Here is a 20,353-nt window from a genome sequence, read left to right on the forward strand (position 1 = left end):
TATCCTATCCTTCAAAAATATTTTTTAAATATCCCCAAATAAGACTTTGAAAACTTAAGATAACTTGGACTGAACTAATAGAAGAGAAATATTTCCTTCATCTTAGATTTCCTTACTTATTAAATACTTGGATTGACCAAAAGAGTAGTAAGAGGGAAAAACCAGTGTAATATATGGTAAAGATTGGACTTAGGGTCCTAGCTCTGTCACCTGTAACCATGTGGAAGTCATTTCACCTATCTGGACCTTAATTCTCTTATATTTAAATTAAGGGGGAAGAGTAGAGAATTGGACTAGATAACCACTGACAGTCTCTTCCAGGTTTAATTTCCTATATTGCACAGGAATATATTTGAGCTATCTGATTAAGTAGAAAAGGAAAAAACATTAAAAAAAAAAAAAATCTTCCAAAAGGGCAATTAACTGTCGTACCTACTATTAGGTGCCACCCCTGGGAATTTAGCAATGAAAGAAGCAAATATGTCCCTACCCTCACCAAATCCAATGACAGAAAGGAGGACAAACATTAAAGAATACATACATATATATATATGTATATGATTTCATTCACACCATTAATTAATGAGTCAATTGACTGCCCAAGCTATTAGTACTTTCAATAGTGCTACCAAACCTAATCTGGGCATTATTAGAAAAGGTTTCCCTGGAAAACTCACTTAAGCTGAGACCTGACTCAGGAGATTTTCAGAACGTGAGGAAGCATTTTTAAATAAGGAAAATGGGAGGGAAAAGCAGAGAGGAAGAGAGACAGGTTATAATAGAAAGAACCATAAGAAAGTTGAAAAGGAGAAAAAAATCAAAATGATATAAGAGGTGGCCAAGATTTTCATAATGTCTACTTCAGAGTTAGAAATCTCAAAACATAGCCAAATGTCAAAATTATCCTGAACACTTATTACTACATTAGCTTCTATTCCAATAGGTAAAGTTGTTTATCAACAGTTCAGGATATAAATAACAGTGCATTCTACTGAGACCACAAAATAGCCAATTGTTTTGCCCAGGGAATTGTGTCATGTCATCACCATAGGTTTTTATTTACTTGGCAATACAGTACAGAGAGAACAAATTGTTCCTGTGTCTGAGATGAGACAGGACCCTGGCTACCAGGAAAGGGACAATGTGCAGCATATCTGTTTAGCATGATAGAGGCTCCCTTGTAATTACAAAGAGTTCATGTCAACTTCACGGAAAGAGAACCATCAAGAAGAGAAAATCCCCAAGACTCTCTGTCTGACAACAGGAAGCTTACCTACTGGTTCACCTTCTTCCAGCCTCTTGCTAGAGCACTCCTCTCCTGCTTTCCTGGTTTGAAGGTCCCAGGAGACTGTGGGTCTCCATGGTACATCAAGCCTCCCTTTTGTTTCAAGATGTCTTCAGAAAGAATAAGTATCTTGATTAGGAACTTGACACTTATACAAAACATTATGCCCTTAGGAACTTCCATTGCACTCTACATTTAGCTACAGATAAACCACCACCTAGAAATAAGTATCAAACCAGAGGAAAATCGGAGGTTCTAAAGTTCTAGAGAGATGGATACCTGTGTCAATGGAAGCACTTTGTGGCAAAATAGCATTTGGTTGGTGTGACTGTCCTAGCTGTGATTAGATAACAGAACAATTGAGATAGTTAGTATGTAATCTTTCAGGAGGTTCTCTGGTAAGTAAAGATGAGAATAGGTTTAAAGATAGTCTTTTTATCTTGTTCATTGCATGGTAAATCCATAGTTGAATATATGGCTCTTGCTCTTCATGCGATGTAAGAAAACATTCAATAATACAGGTAAAGTCATGAATTGGCTGCAGAGTTGATGGACAGATTCACCACCTTAGCACTAAATTGGAACAGTTAGTAACAAAGTTGAGTAGGCTTCATAAACTTTCTAGAATAGAAATTGAGGCTGAGAACCAAACTATTAAAGTTTACGAACCAAATGAATGAGTTAATTAGTGAGCTATTTCTTCCTGTTGTCACAGATCATCTGTGCCTTCTAATCTTCCTCCTAAAAAGATCTCAGCTGCTCATTGGACCCTTTTAGAGAGAGGCAGTGTAGTACAGTGGTTAAGAACACAAACTCTAGAGGAAGCCTGCCTGGGTTTAAGCCCTGATTCCATACTAGGTGCGTAAACTTAAACAAGTTTCTCAAACTCTTTAAGCCTTAATTTCCTCATCGTTAAAGAAGAGAAGATATCAGCGTCTACCTAATAAAATCGTTTTGAGTCTTAAGTGAGTTACTATTCATGAAGTGCTTAGAAAACATACAACACATACAATAAAAATATTCACTGAATAGTCAATGACAGTAATAAATCCAAAAATACTGTTTCTTTGACTTTATTATGTAGGCTTCTTCTTTTTCTCTATCATTTCAATTAGTTTATCATCATAACAATCAATACTATTATTATTATTCCCAAATGATCTTGACCAGCTAATTGTCTCATAATCTGTTAGTCTCATCTATATCTGTGAGAATTCAGTATCGTTACTTGGAGATGCTATAGGATCTCAAGTCTAATTTCAGGCTTTTCCCAAGATACCCTCATAATAGACAAAGCAATTCAAAGTAATGAAACAAAATAATTCAAAATAATGAAACCATTTTATCTACTAATAATCTATAGAGGCATTATGTAAGTTATATCTCAGTTTTTAAAAATAATCTACATACACAAAAGAGCACTGCCCTTCAAATAGCCACCTAGAAAATTCTATACTTACTCTGATGATGCTGGCATTGTTCAGAAAATGTGGAACACTCACAGACCTATAAAACATTGGAGCTGGAAAAGTAAATATGGTTATTTTAGAGACATATATTTGAATTTAGCAAAATATATGTGTAGCAGGTATGACTTTAATCCACAAATTCAGGGTTACAAGAAATAGTGTGTTGCCTTATTTTCTTTTAATCATCTGAAATCTGACTTTGAGCCCCATTCTGCCAGGCTGCTAAGAAGTGCCATTCCATCCACTATTTGGGTTCTCAGTTCCCTAGTTGTGCCAAGATCCTGTGACCATTCAGTGCTGAAGCATGAGACAGTTCCTCAGTCATCTTCCCAGACTGCTTAAGAAGTCCATTGTCCGAATAGATTGTGGTCCCCTCAGATTCAGCATCTCACCTCTTCCATGCACAGTTTGAGCACCGGCATCAGAGGCAAGGCTAGGAGTCCCTGAGCCTGGGACCCAGGTTTCTAATAAGCACGAGTCCCAGTGACTTCTGTCCCCTTCCCAGTCTCTTGTATCTTTTTGCTCTCATTCTGTCTATTCTTCTCTTTCTTACTCCTCCAGGACATAAATTAAACTCCGCAGAGGTCATACTCTATCAAAACCAAAAAAGATTTATTGACTTATCAAAATTTGTATTTATAGCCTACAATATATATCTGAAGCAAGGAATTTCTAAAAGGACCTGGCTATGCACCAGGATTGGAGGAGCAGAAATAAATACATGGCAAAATACAAGTTAATACTTCCAAAAATTATCCTACCACACATTTAAAACCCAATTTAATGGCTTTTCTTACTTGAAAGGCTTGGCTCTGAATGATTTTGACTATTTCAAAAAGTAAAATCTACTCTCAATTCATTCCATCTTTTACAGACACTCAGAAGACTCTGCAACCCTGAGGTTGAACCAGCAGGATTCATTCTTAAAATACAAAAAATAGTATTGACTTGGAAATATGAAAACACACTTTTTATTTTACAAGTGCTATAGTGACTGTCTTAGTTCGGGCTCAGAACTCAGCCATGCTGGTCCCTGATCTTGGACTTCCAGCCCCCAGTACTGTGAGAAATAAACTTTCCTTCCCTAAAAGCCACTCAGTCTATGGTTTTGTTCTAACAGCCTGAATGAAGACAATCTGGTTTCTAATGGGACATTGCAAAAATTTATTAGTTCCGAAACAGAATTTCTGTGGAAGTTGATTTTGATAGAATGTGTCTGCCACCTACTGTAATTTTTGTGAATGACCAGCCAGCAAGGTTCTTTTACCTAAAAAAAAAAAAATAAACCTCATTAGCACTGTTCGAAAAACTAAGAGAAGTGCTGCAAAGAATATTGCCAGAGGTTTGTTTTGTTTGTTTGTTTTTTAATTGAAGTACAGTCAGTTACAACGTGTTGATTTCTGGTGAATGACCCAGTCATGCATATACGTACATACATTAATTTTCACCGCCAGAGTTTGAGATGACCCAAGAGTTATACCTCTCTTCTACCTTATGATCAGTAATGACAGAGGCAGTAAATAAGGTGGTTGGAGGCCAAACATCACTTTTGTTGTTCATAAGCTGATGTCGGCACGTGCTGTATGAGAGCTACATGCTTCCAATGCTGAATCCCAAATTAGACCCACTGCTAAGGCTTCAAGCCGTGCTGAACCATCACAGATCTTCCCCAGTGGGAGCCTGTCCCTAAAAATCTTAGCACCTGGAGGAGCAGAGAAGACTGAATGGTGCCTGAGGGCAGAAAGGAGAGAAAAGACTGTCCACCTTCCCCCTCCACAGTCACCCATCGGATGTGGTGCATCCCTGACCCCGCAGTGCTGGGTGAACATGGTCCATCCACAAGGAGGGAGATGCCAGGAAGCAGGAAAGACTGGCCTTCCAACTCCATCCTACTACACCCCTGCCTTTAAAAAGTCAGGACATGGTAAATCGATCAGAATGAATACATTACGTAAGCAGTAAAAGCAAGAAAGCCAAAGAACTGAATAAAATGAAATCTAAAAAATTTTTTACCAATTCAGACAACCAATACATAATAGAATGTTAAATTATTTGTTATGAGAATTAAATTAGCCAACATATATAAAGCACTTAGCACATGCCTGTTTCTACCCTTACCCGCCCTGTGGAGTGAATCTTTTAAAGAAGAGAATAAACCATGTCTCTTCTCCACTCAAAAGCCTCCGTTGGCCTCCAATTCTGCTCAGAGTAAAACCTGAAACTATAAAATGCCCCACGAGGTCCTGTGCGGTCTGGCCTCTCTGAATCCCCCCACCGCATCCCCCATCACCCCACCCCTCCTCCATCCTCCAGCAGGCCAGGCAGGCCCCTCCTCAGATCTCTCCCCTCTGTCTGGAAAGCTCTTCTCCCAGGTAGTTGCATCATTCACTCCCTCTCCTCAAATGTCACCATCTCAGTGGGTCTTGGCTGGTTTCAACCCCAATCGCACCACCCCAACCTGCTCTGCAGTCTGTCCCCCATCCTTATGTCAGTTTTCTCTAGCACTTAAGCGCCATCTGACACTGTAAGTTTTTTTATGGGGTTTTTGTTTGTCTCTTCTGTGGCGTGTGTGTGCTCACACACACACACACTTTTGTTTTTTCTTTTTAAATGACTTCATTAATTTCATGTTACAAAAAGAACATTTTTTCCTGCAACTGAGTGAAATTTCCCTGTTGGACAGAATATTTTACACTGTGACAAACAATATTCCATTAGAAACTAGTAAATGGAGACACTAAAAGGTTTACCAAAAAAAAAAAAAAAGGAAATCACAAAACTACAAGCTTGTAGAGCAGAGGTCATATTATTAACCTCAGGGAAAACCTTAGGATTCAAGTTGGAAGGCAAAAGTCATAAAGGTCGTCAGGTTTAGGAACCTGGAAGCACACATTTGCTGCTTCCTGGTCTTTCCCTCCTGCCACCACCTGCTCTAGGTACTTGTCTGCGTCGTCTCCCACTTCATCATGGTCAGTATGCCAGTTGGGCATGGCGTATCGAAAATTAGGGACATGTCACCTAACCCCATTGCAGCCCGACAGTTCCTCCAGGCTTCTGGCTTTCATCCTCTCCCAGATGGTGTGATTCCTTTCCATGCTGCACAGGGGCCGAGTCCTCTCCTTCGTTCTCCTGCTGGGCATTTTCCATGTTGAGATTTTCAACTGCTTCTTCCTCTTGAACACCATTGCTCCTGGACCTATCCTTGCTCTTTCCTCCTCCTCCCAGGAGTGCGTTACCCGAACACTTAGACCCGCACACCTACTCTTTGGGGCACCGCACATGCCCTCAGGGCCACCAGGAGCAGGGACCAAGAAGGGAGTGAGCGACGGCCAGGTGTACACACACACACACACACACACACACACACACACACACACACACACACACACATACACACACACACTTTTAATTGAAGCTCCTGGAGAACAGAGATTGGTCTATTTTGTTCATGGCTGTCTCCCCAGACTCTAGATCACACAGCAGAGCACAGAGTCAATGCTCGATAAATGTTTGCAGTGACTGAAATAATAAATGGACGTCTTGCCCAGTTTTCTAAATGTATGGTCTGCAGCCTGTTTCTAAGTCACCTGGTATGCTTATGGAAAAGTGTAGATTCTGAGGCCCACCCCAGACTTCCTGAATTAAAAATATCTCATATTGGGTCAGGAAATTTTCGTCTACCTGTTGGCACACAAAAGTCTGAAAACAGCTGATCCTGCCCAGTCAAGTTGTTGCACAGGAAGGGTGTGATGGCCAAGGCCACAGAGCTAGTTTGCAGAAAACAAGGACTACAACCACCATTCTCTGTTCTTTCCATTGCAAATTATTTTCATTTGAATCATCTAAAATGGTATCAAGATCTCAGGAAGAGCTTGGAAAATGACACTAGTCTTTGGGGCTCCTACAAGGAGGCCATGCAACACTGATTAAGACATTTATTTCTGACCAATAATTATTTTAAAAAGTAACCCCAAAAAAAGTATTTCTAAAGATTATATATAATTTTCAGGAAAATATAAGTTTTAATAATAAATTTTTTGCTTACCCTTTTCCCCCAAAATTTCCACTACTACGTTTCCCTGCTGCACGAAAGAGTAATAATTGATTTAATTGATTTGTATTAAGTGGCACTAGGGGCTGTGTTCTAGAGCAGCAGTAACAAAAGAGACAAAGTCCCTACCCTCATGAAGCAGCCTTCAGGGAAGCAGTTGGGAAAACAGTCAATAAAAGCAAAGATAAGTATATAATTCAGAGAGTCATTAGTGCTATAAAAAGGCTATTGAGATGGAAGGCAACAGGAGCAGGATGGGAAGGGACGAAGGGTGCTGCTTTATATCAGGGGTTCAGGAAGACCTCTCAGAGGGAATGGTATCTGAACAGAAACCTGGATGAGGGAAGGAAGGAAGCCAGAGTAAGTCAGTGTCCTGAGTCAGAAGCAGCAGACTGAAAATGAAGATTCATCCTCAGGCGATTTATTAAGAAAATGCCCCCCAAGTGTTGGTGAGGATATGAAGAAAAGAGAACCCTTGTGCACTATTGGTAGAAATGTAAATTGGTGCAACCACTATAAAAAAAAAAATTACAGAGATTCCTCAAAAAATTTAAAGTAGAACCATCATATGATCCAGCAATTCCACCTCTGGGTATTTATCTGAAGGAAATGAAATCACTGTCTTGAAAAGATATCTGCACCACATGTTCACAGCAGCATTATTTACAGTAGCCAACACATAGAAACAACTCAAGTGTCCATCAGCAGATGAATGGATAAAGAAAATGTGGTATGGATGTAAACAATGGAATTTTATGAAGCCATAAAAAAGAAGGAGGTTTTGCCATTTGCAACAACATGGATGGACCCTGAGGGCATTATGCTAAGTAAAATAAGTCAGACTTGGAAAGATAATACTGTATGATCCCTCTTGTATGTAGAGTCTAAAAAAAAAATCATGGATACAAAGAACAGATTGGGCAGGGGAGGAGCTGGAAAATGAATGAAGGTGGTCAATCGCTACAAACTTCCAGTTATAAGATAAGTAAGTCCTGGGGTTGTGAAGTACAACATGGTAACTATAGTTAACAATACCATATTTTATATTTTAAAGTTGCTAAGAGTAGATCTTAAAAGATCTCATCACACACACACAAAAAAGTGTAACTATGTGAGGTGAAGGATGTTAACTAGACTTACTGAGGTGACCATTTCCATATACAAACATCAAATAATTCATTATGTTACACACCTGAAACTAATATAATGTTATATGTCAATTATACCTCAGTTTAAAAATACAATTAAAAAATCATTATGTTGTATATCTAAAACTAATACAGTGTTATATATCAATTATATCTTTATTAAAAATTAAATTTAAAAATGGCTGATGAGAGCACTATTTCTTGAGTTTTTGCCAAGGAAGGAAGGAAGGAAGGAAGGAAGGAAGGAAGGAAGGAAGGAAGGAAGGAAGAAAGAAAGAAAGAAAATGCTCCCAAGAGAAACTAGTAAGAGAGTTGGGGAAGCAGAAAAGGGAGGGAAGAAAGACAGGAAAGGGTGCAATCTCACGCAAAGTCTGGGCCTCCGCCAGATCCTGCAGGGGACTTTTGGAATGTGGATTATTGCTCAGGATTTAGAGTTTATCTCAACTGGAGTCAGAGGAGCTGAGCTTTCATACTTCTGCAGCAGTTAAGGACGGGGAGGGTTGGTACAGGAGGAATGTAAACTCCCGGTCACTTCCTTTGGTCTTTGCCTGAGCAAGGCAGCTCTAATGCTGATTTCATTTCCTTTGGCTGCATACCCAGAAGTTACACTAAGTGAAATCAGCCAGACACAGAAAGGCAGATACTGTATGATCTCACTAATATGTGGAATCTAAAAAAGTTGAACTCATAGAACCAGAGAATAGAACAGTGGTTGCCAGGGATTGGAGGCTGGGGAAGACAGGGAGATATTGGTCAAAGGGTACAATCTTTCAAAAATGAGTAAGTTCTAGGGATATCATCTATATCATCATGACTATAGTTAATAGTACTGTATTGTGTGCTTGCAGTTGCTAAGAAAGTAGATCGTGTCTTCTAACTACAAAAAAAAAAGCTAACATTGTGAGGTGATGGATGTGCTAATTAACTTGATTATGGTAATCATTTCACACTGTATATGTTTATCAAATCATCATGTTGCATTTCCTAAATATGTAGAATTTTAATTTGTCAATTATACCTCAATAAGGCTGGTAAAAGCAATCTAATAGCCCAAGAACAGTCCACCTTAGAGAGTTGCAGATCTCAGCCATTAAAAAAGGCACAGAAATGTTTTACCAAGGGGTCTTGGCAGAGCACTGACAGGGTCCACTATGGTGTGTTCAGGAACTGAAAGGCTAGGAAGGGGAGAAATGTGATAGAACTGTGATACTGGTTTCAGAACACAATTCTATTTTTTCATTAAATAAATATTTATTGAGGACTTATGATGAGCCAAATGTTACACCAGTGATACAGAAAAAAATGTGGGGCGAGAGGATGGCCATGTCCCACTGGGAAGCACCTCACCAAGTGTGGGTCCTTGGCTTCATGCAGGAAAGAATTCAACAGCAAGCCACAGTTGAGTAAAGGTATATTTATTCAGAGAGATACATCTCCACAGACAGAGTGAAGGCTGTTTCAGAAGGCAAGAGAAAGGCCATGAGGGTTGGGTCCTCAGCTTAAAGTAAAAGTAGATACACACTCCATAGGCAAAGTGTGGGCCATCTCATTCAGAACGGAGGGCAGCCACAAGGTGTGGGGTTGTTACTTTATGGACTCGGTTATTTCATATGCTAACAAGTGGGAGGATTATTCCAACTACTTTGGGGAAGGGACTGGGATTCCCAGGAACTGGGCTACCGCCTACTGTTTGACCATTTATGGTCTGCCTCAGAACGCCCATGGCACCTGTGGGAGTGCCATTTACCATGCTAACATATTACAATGAGTGTATAATGAAGCAAAGGTCTACTAGAAGTCAAATCTCCCGCCATCTTGGGCCTCAAGGCCTCCTGGGGGTTGAAGAGTTGAATCTTCTGCCATCTTGGTGTTAACTGCTGTGTCATTTCTTAAATGGCTGTGCCCTGCCCCCTTCCTTCTTGTGTCACCAGCCCTAAGGACACAGTGATGGACAATGGAAACACAGTTATCCTTTAGCACTTATAATCTGACCATGAATAGAAACATTACATTAATGTGAAGTACCACAGGACACGGGGTAGGAGAACATAAACCAGTGTGGGATTCAGAGAAGGCCCCCCTGAATGTTGTGGGACACAACGGGGGCCCATCGGTGGCATGATGTGTCGGTTGGTAAAAGAATTTACCAGAGCTAAATTATGACAATAGAAAAGGAGTTTATTAAGGGTACACTCCATAGGCAACAGTGGGCCACACATAATGCTCTTGAGATCCATCCAAGTTGTTGTGTGTTTCAATATTTCATTCCTATTTATTGCTGATTAGTATTCCATGCAATAGATGTACTATAGTTTATCAAACCATTCACCTGTTGAAGGGCATTTTAGTTGTTTCCGAGTTTTGGTTATTACAAATAAAGCTGCTATGAACATTCACATACATGTGTTTGTGTAGACATAAATTTTCACTTCTCTGGGATAAATGCCTAGCAGTGTGACTGCTGATGGGGTTGTATGTTTGGTTTTATAAGAAACTGCATAACTAGGGCTGTCCGTTTCACATTTGCACAAGCACTGCACGGGGAATCCGGTTGCTCCACATCCTCACTAGCATTTGGTCTTGTCACTATTTTTTATTTTAGCTGCTCTAATGGGTGTGTGATTGTATCTCATTTTAGTCTTAATTTGCATTTCTCTGACTAGTGATGTTGAACATCTTTTCTGTCATTGGTTTTTAATCTTTCTTCAAAGACTTCTTCCTCCTGAACCAGAATAACTGACTGAGACCACATATTCATGTTCAGGCTTTGTCCTAATTAATATCCTTTACTCTCCTCAGGAGGGTGGTTATTTTTTGTAAAAGTCTTTGTGTCCCGCTGTGCTCTAGAATTGCCTGGGGTGAACACTAATAAGGCTCTTCATGACAAATTGTTTCCTGAATAGAAGCGCTGTGTTTGGAGCCACTGCCTCCAGGTGACAAAAAAAAAATGTTACAATAAAGGAGTACATTTGTTTGTACATGTTCTGAATACATTATCTCTAGATCTTTTTGGCTCTGTAACTGGATTTCATAGTTCATTTTATACCTTAGGGCACAGATTGGCCTCAGTCAGAAGATCTGTAATGTAATACTTAGGAGTTAGTCTCTAGAATCAGACCAGCATAGATTTTAATTCCTGGTTTTGTCACTTCTGAGCTTTGTGACCTTGGACAAGTTATTTAAACTCTCTAAGCATTCATTTTCTCATATAGAAGATGAGGATAATAATGGCAGTTACCTTATAGGATTTTTGCAAAGATTATCTGTATGTTTGAGTTATTTATGGTTGCATTACATGTCATTCCAAAGCTTAGTGGCTTCCAATAAGAATTATTTATTATTTGTTTCATGATTCTGTGGTTGACTGATGCTATAGGCTGAATGTTTGTGTTCCTCCAAAAATTCATATGTTGAAGCCCTAACCTTCAATGTGCTGGTATTAGAAGGTGAGGCCTTTTGGAGGTCATGAGGGTAGAGCCTTCATGAATGGGAATGTGCCCTCAGAGCTGCCTGGTGAGGACACCAGGTGAGGACACAGTGCAAAGATGGCTGTCTATCCAGGAAACAGGCTCTCACCAGATACCAAATCTGCCAGGGACTTGATCTTGGATTTCCCAGTCTCCAGAACTGTTCTGTCTCTTTAGTCATTATTTTTTATAACACATTTTTGTTTTTTAAAATGTCCAGGCCAAGCATCTTGATTTGTTTATTTCTTCATGCTGTCATATCACTTGTTTTTCTGTCTCCTGTATTTCCTGTATACATGATTGGAGGTTTAGAGGCTTGATTATATTCAATTTAAACAGTTTTGGCAAGAATATAGCATAGTTAATACTGTGTATTTGATATGACATCCCCTAAGGAAACAATAATGTCAGGTCATTTCACTGTTGGCGAGGGTTAAGGCTGTGAATACCAGATCACTCCATCGAATGCACATATTTTCACCTTTGCAATCGGTAACTGATCTGTGTGGTTTTAGACCAGATAGCTGTTGCTGCATAACAAGTCATCTCAAAATTGTGTGGCATTTAAAACAACGATTTATTTAGCTTATGATTCTGGGTGTTCACCATTTGAGCTCAGAGGGCAGTTCTCTTGGTTTCAGCTGGACTTCCTCATGCATCTCTGGTCAGCTGGGTGTTGATGCACTGTTCCTTTGGCACCTCAGACCTCCTTGGCAAGCTAGCCTGGGTTTATTTTCATAACATTGGTCAAGTTCTAAGGGAACAAGTGGAAGTGAGTGAGGCCCAGTGGACTGACATACTGTCACTTCTTCCACATTCTATAGGTCAAAATAAATCACAAGGACAGTTGAAATTCATGGCATAGGGAAACATACTCCATCTATTCATGGGGGAGCATCAAAGCCACGTTACAAGAGACATGGCTACAGGAGAAGAGTTGGGACCATTCCTTACAATCAGTTTACCAAGAGCATCATGTTTCCTACCAGTCTCTCCTAATGATTTTAATATCCTTTGATGATTTCTTCCTGAATCAATTATCACATTGTGGTGACAAAGGGTGATTTCTTTTTTTTAATGACATTTTAGTTATTTTTTTTAATGGAGGTACTGGGGATTGAACCCAGGACCTCATGCATGTTAAGCAAGTGCTCTACCACTGAGCTATACCTGCCCTCCCCTCCCCCACTGAGTGATTTCTTAATTCAATAATTTCTTCTATATTTTTCTCGCTAGCATTCATCCATAAAAAGAGCCTTCCTTTAATCTCATTTTCCCTCATTTTTTGAGCATATTATAGGCAACATTTTCATAATTATACAAGAAACACACACTGATATAAATTCAAACAATACAGAAATATGCAAAGTAGGAGGTGAAATCTTTCTGCAGTCTTACTCTCTAGAGGGACTCTTACAATTTTGTAAATATTCTCTCATATATATAAAAATACATATATGAAATAAAAATGAGATCTTACTTTACATAACAGATTTCAGATGTTTTTGAAATATCAAAATAAGCATCTTAAACTAATAAAAATATTAATATTTAAAAGCAAAATAAAGTGGCAAAACACTTTTCTCGAAAACTTGTTCTTCCTCTTACACTCCTAGTTTTCCTTAGAAATATGTGTTGTAAATCTAGCATTACCGATCACCACTTCCACATCTAATTAACCACAAAGTCCGCTTTAAACCCTGTCATTGTCCTTGGATCACAGTATATCATCCTCAACTTGGCCCACTAGCTACTCATCAGACCACTCACACCTGTTAGCCCCAACGTCACCTCTTGCCACTCACTCTTTCTGCCTCAGTCATGCCAGATTTCCTTCAGTTCCTTGAACACTCTTCATGCCTTCTGGATTTGAACATGTGAGTCCATCTCTTGAAACACTCCCTCCTTACCTTCCCCCAGCCCAGCCAATGCCTGCTCTCACCTTCAGTCTAGATATTGCTCCCTCAGTGTTGTGGGACACAACGGGGCAGCCGGTCGGTGAGCCAGTGACACGTGGGTTGGTAAAATAATTTACCAGAGATAAGCCATCTTTAAATTTCTTCTATTTTTACTGGGTTTAGCTATTGATCTTGGTATCCACCTACTTTTATGTTGTATTCCTCTCTTACTAAAAACAGTTGCCTCTTTGAGGTCCAAGATCCATGAACTTAGGAGTGAATACACCCTTCCTACTAAGATTGCTGCCATGAACCAGGCCAGTATCCTGGTGAGGCAGTCCTTGGATGCCACTGGGATCTTTTTCCACTCCCACCTTTAAGGCTGCCAGGGCCACATAACCCCGGACAGATTGGCACAATAGGCAGGGACGATGCAATGCCCACAGTCCAGCAGGAAGTAGATACAGAAGATGAGACCTTCGCCCCTGTTACAAAGATTTGTCTTTGCCAATCTGTTAGGGGGGAATGTTGGGCCAACCGATGTCCTTCAAAGTCCAACAACCCCCATTCTTGGGGTCTCAGGTGTCTATCAGTGATCCCTCAACAGATAAAGTACATTCTTTACTGGGTGTGTTTGCCCTAACAAACTAATAGCCCTAGGTAATGCCTAATCTCACAATAGCTCAGGCTTATCAAAGTCATAAACCCCACCACCCTTCACAGGCCCTAAACTTCCTACCTCACCTACAACCAATCAGAGCCTGTGCACAAACCTAGGGCACCTTGTGACTCTACCTTATAAAAGACCCCAACAACCGCCCCTTGGTGCTCACACAAGCACTTATGCTAAGTAGAAAAATGCCAGTCTGAAAGGTTTGTTTCTTTTTTAAAAGTCACATGCTGTATAATTCCACTTATGTAACATTCTCAGTATCCCAAATTGCAGTGATGGAGAACAGATTAGTTAGTGGTTGCCAGGGACGAAGGGTGATGGGGAGGAGAGGGACAGGTGTGACTACAAAGAAGTAATACAATGGAGACCTTTGTGATGACAGAATGGTTCTGCATCTAGGTTGTGATGATGGTTAGCTGAATATACATACAAGATAGAATGGTACAGAGCTGTATATGCACATTCTATAATTCCTTTTTTTTTTAAGCAGGGGGAGGTAATTAAGTTTATTTATTTTCAGAGCAGGTACTGGGGATTGAACCCAGGACCTCGTGCATGCTAGGTAAGCACTCTACCGCTTGAGCTATATGCTCTCCCTTGTATATACACTTTTAAACAATGCCAGTTTCCTAGTTTTGATATTGTACTTGTTATATAATGACCATTGGGAGAAACTGGGAGAATGGTACATGGATCTCTCTGGACTATATTGGAAATTTCCTGTGAATATATAATTGTTTAAAAATACAAATGTTTTTAAAATTATGGTTTAAAATATACCTCAATAAAATTGATTTTAAAACTAATGAGAGGAAATCAAATAAATTAATCTTACTGAATATAGTGTCTTGTTTCTCCTTACTTACATTTTCCCTGGTCCTGATTCTCTGATTTTTTTTTAATTGAAGTATAGTTGATTTACAGTATTTATTAGTTTCAGGTGTACAAAATAGTGATTCAATATTTAATAGATTATATTCCATTTAAAGCTACTACAAAATAATGGCTATATTTCCCTGTGCTGTGCAATATATCCTTGTTGCTTATTTATTTTATACATAGTTGTTTGTATCTCTTAATCCCATACCCCTATTTTGCTCTTCTTTTTCCTCCCCATTGGTAATCACTAGTTTGCTCTCTATATCTGTGAGTCTGTTTTTGTTTTGTTATATACATTTGTTTTTTTTTAGATTCCACATATAAGTGGTAACATAGAATATTTGTCTTTCTCTGTCTGACTTATTTTGCTAAGCATAATATTCTCTAAGTCCATCCATATTAATGCAAAAGGCAGGATTTCATTCTTTTTATGGCTGAGTAATATTCCATTCCACATTTCTTCATCCATTCATCTTTTGATGGGCAGTTAGGTTGCTTCCATATTTCGGCTGTTGTAAATAATGCTGCTATAAACAATGGGGTGCATGTGTCTTTTAGAATTAGTGTTTTCACTTTCTTCAGATGTATACCTAGCAGTGGAATTGCTCAATCATATGGTAGTTCTATTTTTGAAAAACCACCATACTGTTTTCCATAGTGGCTGCACCAATGTACAATCCCACCAACAGTGTATTAGAGTTTCCTTTACTCCACATCCTTGCCAAAATCTGTTATTTGTAGACTTTTAGATGATAGCCATTTTGATAGGTGTAAGTGATATCTCATAGTGGTTTTGATTTACATTTCTCTGATGATTAACAATGTTGAGAATTTTTTTTCATATGCCTATTGGCCATCTGTATACTTTTTTAGAAAAGTTACTATTTCTAAAAGTTACTATTACTACTAGATACTATTCAGATCTTCTGCTCACGTATTACTTGGGTTCTTTATATTTTTATATTGAGTTATATGAGCTGTTTATAAACTTTGGATATTAATCCTTTATAGGTCATATATTTTGCAAATATTTTCTCCCATTCAGTAGGTTGTCTTTTCATTTTGTCCAAGGTTTCCTTTACCTTGCAAAAACTTTCAGTTATAATTAGGTCCCATTTGTTTATTTTTGCTTTTTTTTTTTTTTTTTTTTGCCTTAGGAGACAGATTTTTAAGAAAACATTGCTGTGATTTATATCAAGGAGTGTTCTGCCTATGTTCTCTTCTAGGAGTATTATATTTTTAGGTCTTCTTTAGGTCTTTAATCCATTTTGAGTTTATTTTTGTACATGGTGTAAGGAAAGGTTCTAATCCCATTCTCTTACATGTAGCTGTCCAGTTTCCCAGCACCACTCTTTGTCATAGATTAATTGACCATAGTTGTGTGAGTTTATTTCTGGGCTCTCTTTTCTGTTCCATTGATCTGTGTGTCTGTTTTTGTGCCAGCATCACATCATGCAGTTTTGATTACCGTAGCTTCATAGTATGGGCTAAAACCAGGGAACATGATTACTCCAGCTTTGATCTCTTTCTCAAGATTGCTTTGGCAATTGGCGGTGTCTGTGATTCTATACAAATTTTAGGATTATTTGTTCTGGTTCTGTGAAAAAATGTCATAGGTATTTTGATAGGAATTGCATTAAATCTGTAGATTGGTTTGGGTAGAATGGACAGTTTAACAATATGAATTCTTCCAATTCAAGAACACAGGGTATCTTTCCATTTCTTTGTATCATCAATTTCCTTCATCAGTGTTTTATAGTTTCCAGAGTGTAGGTCTTTCACTGCCTTGCTTAAGTTTATTCCTGGGTATTTTATTCTTTTTGATGCCATTTTTAATGGGATATATATATTTTTTTGCGTTCCCTTTCTGATAGTTCATTATTAGTGGATAGAAAAGCAACAGATTTCTGTATATTATCCTGTATCCTGCAACTGTACTGAATTTATTTGTTCTAGTAGCTGTTTGATGGAGACTTTATGGGTTTCTATATGTAGTATCATGTCATCTGCAAATAGTGATAATTTTACTTCTTCCCTTCCAATTTGGATGCCGTTTATTTATTTTCTATGTCTGATTGCTGTGGCTAAAACTTCCAATGCTATATTAAATAGAAATGGCAAGAGTGGGCTTCCTTATCTTGTTACCAATTTTAGAGGAAAAGCTTTCAGCTTTTCACCATTGAATATGAGGTTAGCTGTGGGTTTGTCATAAATGGCCTTAGGTTATGTTGAGATATATTCCCTGTATACAAACTTTGATTAGCGTTTACAATCATGGATGTTGATATGTTAATATTGTCAAATGCATTTACTACATCTATTGAGATGTTGTGATTTTTATCCTTCCTTTTGTTAATGTGGTGTATCACACTGATTCTTTTTTTAATATTAAGTCGTCCTTGCATCCCTGGAATAATTCCCACTTGATCATGGTGTATGATCCTTTCTATATATTGTTGAATTCAATTTGCTAATATTTTGTTGAGGATTTTTTGCATCTATATTCATCAGAGATATTGACCTGAAAATTTCTTTTTTTTCTAGTGTCTTTGTCTGGTTTTGGTATCAAGGTAAAGGTGGTCTCATAGAATGAATTTGGGAGTGTTTGATTCTCTTCAATTTTTTTGAATAGTTTGAGGAGCATGGGTATTAGCTCTATCTTACATGTTTGGTAGAATTCCCCTGTGAAGCCATCTGATCCTGGACTTTTATTTGCTGGGAGATTTTTTTTTTATTACAAATTCAGTTTTGCTACTAGTGTTTGGTCTGCTCAGATTGTATGTTTCTTCCTAATTCAGTCATGAAAAGTTGTATGTTAATAGAAATTTGTCCATCTCTTCTAGGTTTTCCAATTTGTTGGGATATAACTTTTCATAGGATTCTCTTATGATATTTTTGTATCTCTGTGATATCAGTTGTAATTTCTCTTCTTGCATATCTTATTTTATTTGGGTCTTCTCTTTTTTTTTCTAGGGTTTGGTTTTGGTTTGGGGTTTTTGGTTTGTGGTTTTTTTTTTTTGGTTTTGTTTTGGGTTTTTTTTTTTTTTTTTTTTTTGGTCTCTATTTTATTTATTTTTCTCTCTGATCTTCATTCTTCTTTCTGCTGACTTTGGACTTTGTTCTTTTTTTTCTAGTTCCTTTAGATGGAATGTTTATTTGATGGTTGTTTATTTCAGATTTTTCTTGTTTCTTGAAGTAGGCCTGTATTGCTATAAATGTCTCTCCTAAAATTGTTTTTGCTGCATCCCACAGATTTTGGAGTATTGTGTTTCCATTTTCATTTGTCTCAAGATACTTTCTGATTTATTCCTAGATTTCTTCATTGACCTATTGGTTTTTTAGTGCATGCTGTTTAGACTCCATGGGCCTGTGCTTTTCCCATTTTTCTTACTGTAATTGATTTCAAGTTTCATTGAATATAGTTCCCTGTGCTATACAGTAGGTCTTTATTGTTTATCTGTTTTACATATAGTAGTGTTTATCTGTTAATCCCAAATTCCTAATTTATCCCTTCCCCCAGTCCATTGACATTTAAGGTAACTTTTGATAGGTATGTACTTACTGCCATTTCCTTACTTCTTTTCCAGTTGTTTTGTAGGTCTTCCCTGTTCTTTTCTTCTTCTTTCAGTTTCTTCTCTTGCAGTTTGATGATTTTCCTTAGTGGTATGTTTGTGTTCCTTTCTCTCTTATTTCTGTGTCTATCATAGGTTTTTGATTTGTGGTTACCATGGAGTTCATATATGTTGACCTGTATCTATTTGTTTTAAATGGGCAGTCCTTTAAGTTCAAACAGAATAAAGTTGGTATGTTCAGAGGCTCAGTTCTGTCATCAAAGAGCCAGATTCTTTGCCTCTCACCACTGTCCTATCCTAAGTCGTCATTGGTCCTAAGGGTTAAAGGTAGCTCAAGCAGTCATAGATGTCACACTCAGAAACCTTCAGAGAATAAAGAGAAAGTGTTCATTCATACGCATTCTCATGAAGTGTAAGGAAACCTCCCAGAAGCTCCTCAACAGACTTTCCTTTATGTCCATAGTCCAGGGTCACACATCCATTCCAAGTCAGTCACTGACCAGGTGAAAAGGATAACCCCAGATGGATTCCACCCAACCTGGCCACCCCTGCGGCAAATGGGTGTGTGGGGCAGCTAGATTCTTGAACAAAATCCAAGTTCTGTTAAGGAGGAAAAGGGAGAAAAGACCAGTATGTTCACTACAAATCCCAATCGAAGAGTTACTCTACAAAAAAGACAACATGTATAAAACCTCTGGCCCATCACTCTAGCACTGACAGAATAAATTATACTAGAGCATCTAAATTAGAAGGCAGAGAAGAAAAGGGCAAAAACAAAGAAACTACTTCTAATTGCAGGCACATGTGGAATATTTTAGGAAAAGTTAATGACGACATTTAAAATATTAAAAATTGCCACAAAGACTGATATTGTTCTGTAATCACTGACAAGAAATCAAGATAATGAAGTAACAACCTGACAAAAAGCATGAACATTGCAGGAGACATTAAAGATGAACAAAAGCTGGAAGAATAGAAATCTATACCAGATACACTAAGGGTTTTCATCAGTTCCACAGAAAGAATTGGAAATTAGTACCAAAACTTTCTCTGTATATAGATAATACATGGTTGTGTTTAATTTAATTACATAGTAATTTGCATATAATTATTATTATGGATTTGAGTCCTAAATTTAATAACTCATCATATGGTTATAGATGATTTATGCTAAAATATTAAAGGCACAAAAAGCAAATTATGTGTAATTATACATTTAATTAATTGCCTTAATTGAAAAAAATTATAAAAATATTGGAACTACTTTGGGAAACCAAGACATACAGAACCTGCCCTCCCTTAAATAGCAGGTAAAAGATATGGATGTACATAATAATCACATTGTACACCTCACACTTACATGAGTTATATGTCAGTAGTATCTCAGAAAGGCTAGAAATATATATATATATTTTAATTTTAAAAAGAGCTATGGAATCTTCTCAAAATCCTTAAGAAATAAATCTTGACTAGGATATTCTTCCATTTCTCCAAGAATGCTGGCTGCTCGCTTAAGGATATAGGTAAGAATGTTAAGTAGGTCAAGAAGGGAGGGAAGGGGAGGTCTAGACAGAAGTAAAGTGACTTCTGGGTTTGCCTAGTCCCCCCTCCAATGAAAGATTAATGGTACTCAATGACCCGGTAGCTCACTGGTCTGCCATTGTGCTCATTACCCTCAGGAAATGGTGTTTGACAAGGATGCAGAAGAAGGAAAACAAGCTGAACTGAGGGCAGCTTCTTTCCGCAAGCAATGAGTCTCTCATCCCCTTTTTGTCATAGGTGTTATCTTTCTGATTGTGTTAACTGGCTGTGAATCTCAAAGTCTGCCCAGTTCCCTGATCTCACCATCGCCTGAAGACCCAGGGCTGACCAGTTATGAGTTTTCTAGGACAGTCTGGAGTTTGGGGATGA

At 38.2% G+C, this 20,353-nt stretch overlaps 1 protein-coding gene and 1 non-coding gene across 2 annotated transcripts in view; one reads left to right on the forward strand and one right to left on the reverse strand.

The window, feature by feature from the left end:
• Positions 1-20,353, forward strand: part of LPCAT4 (lysophosphatidylcholine acyltransferase 4) — an 88,578-nt gene that overhangs the window by 60,159 nt on the left and 8,066 nt on the right. The window lies entirely within an intron of this gene.
• On the reverse strand, positions 12,523-12,595 carry TRNAV-AAC (transfer RNA valine (anticodon AAC)). Its single transcript has one exon. It is a non-coding gene; the product is annotated as a tRNA-Val (tRNA).

The sequence above is a fragment of the Camelus bactrianus genome, chromosome 6 (assembly GCF_048773025.1).
Source record: "Camelus bactrianus isolate YW-2024 breed Bactrian camel chromosome 6, ASM4877302v1, whole genome shotgun sequence".
Classification (NCBI taxonomy): Eukaryota; Metazoa; Chordata; class Mammalia; order Artiodactyla; family Camelidae; genus Camelus; species Camelus bactrianus.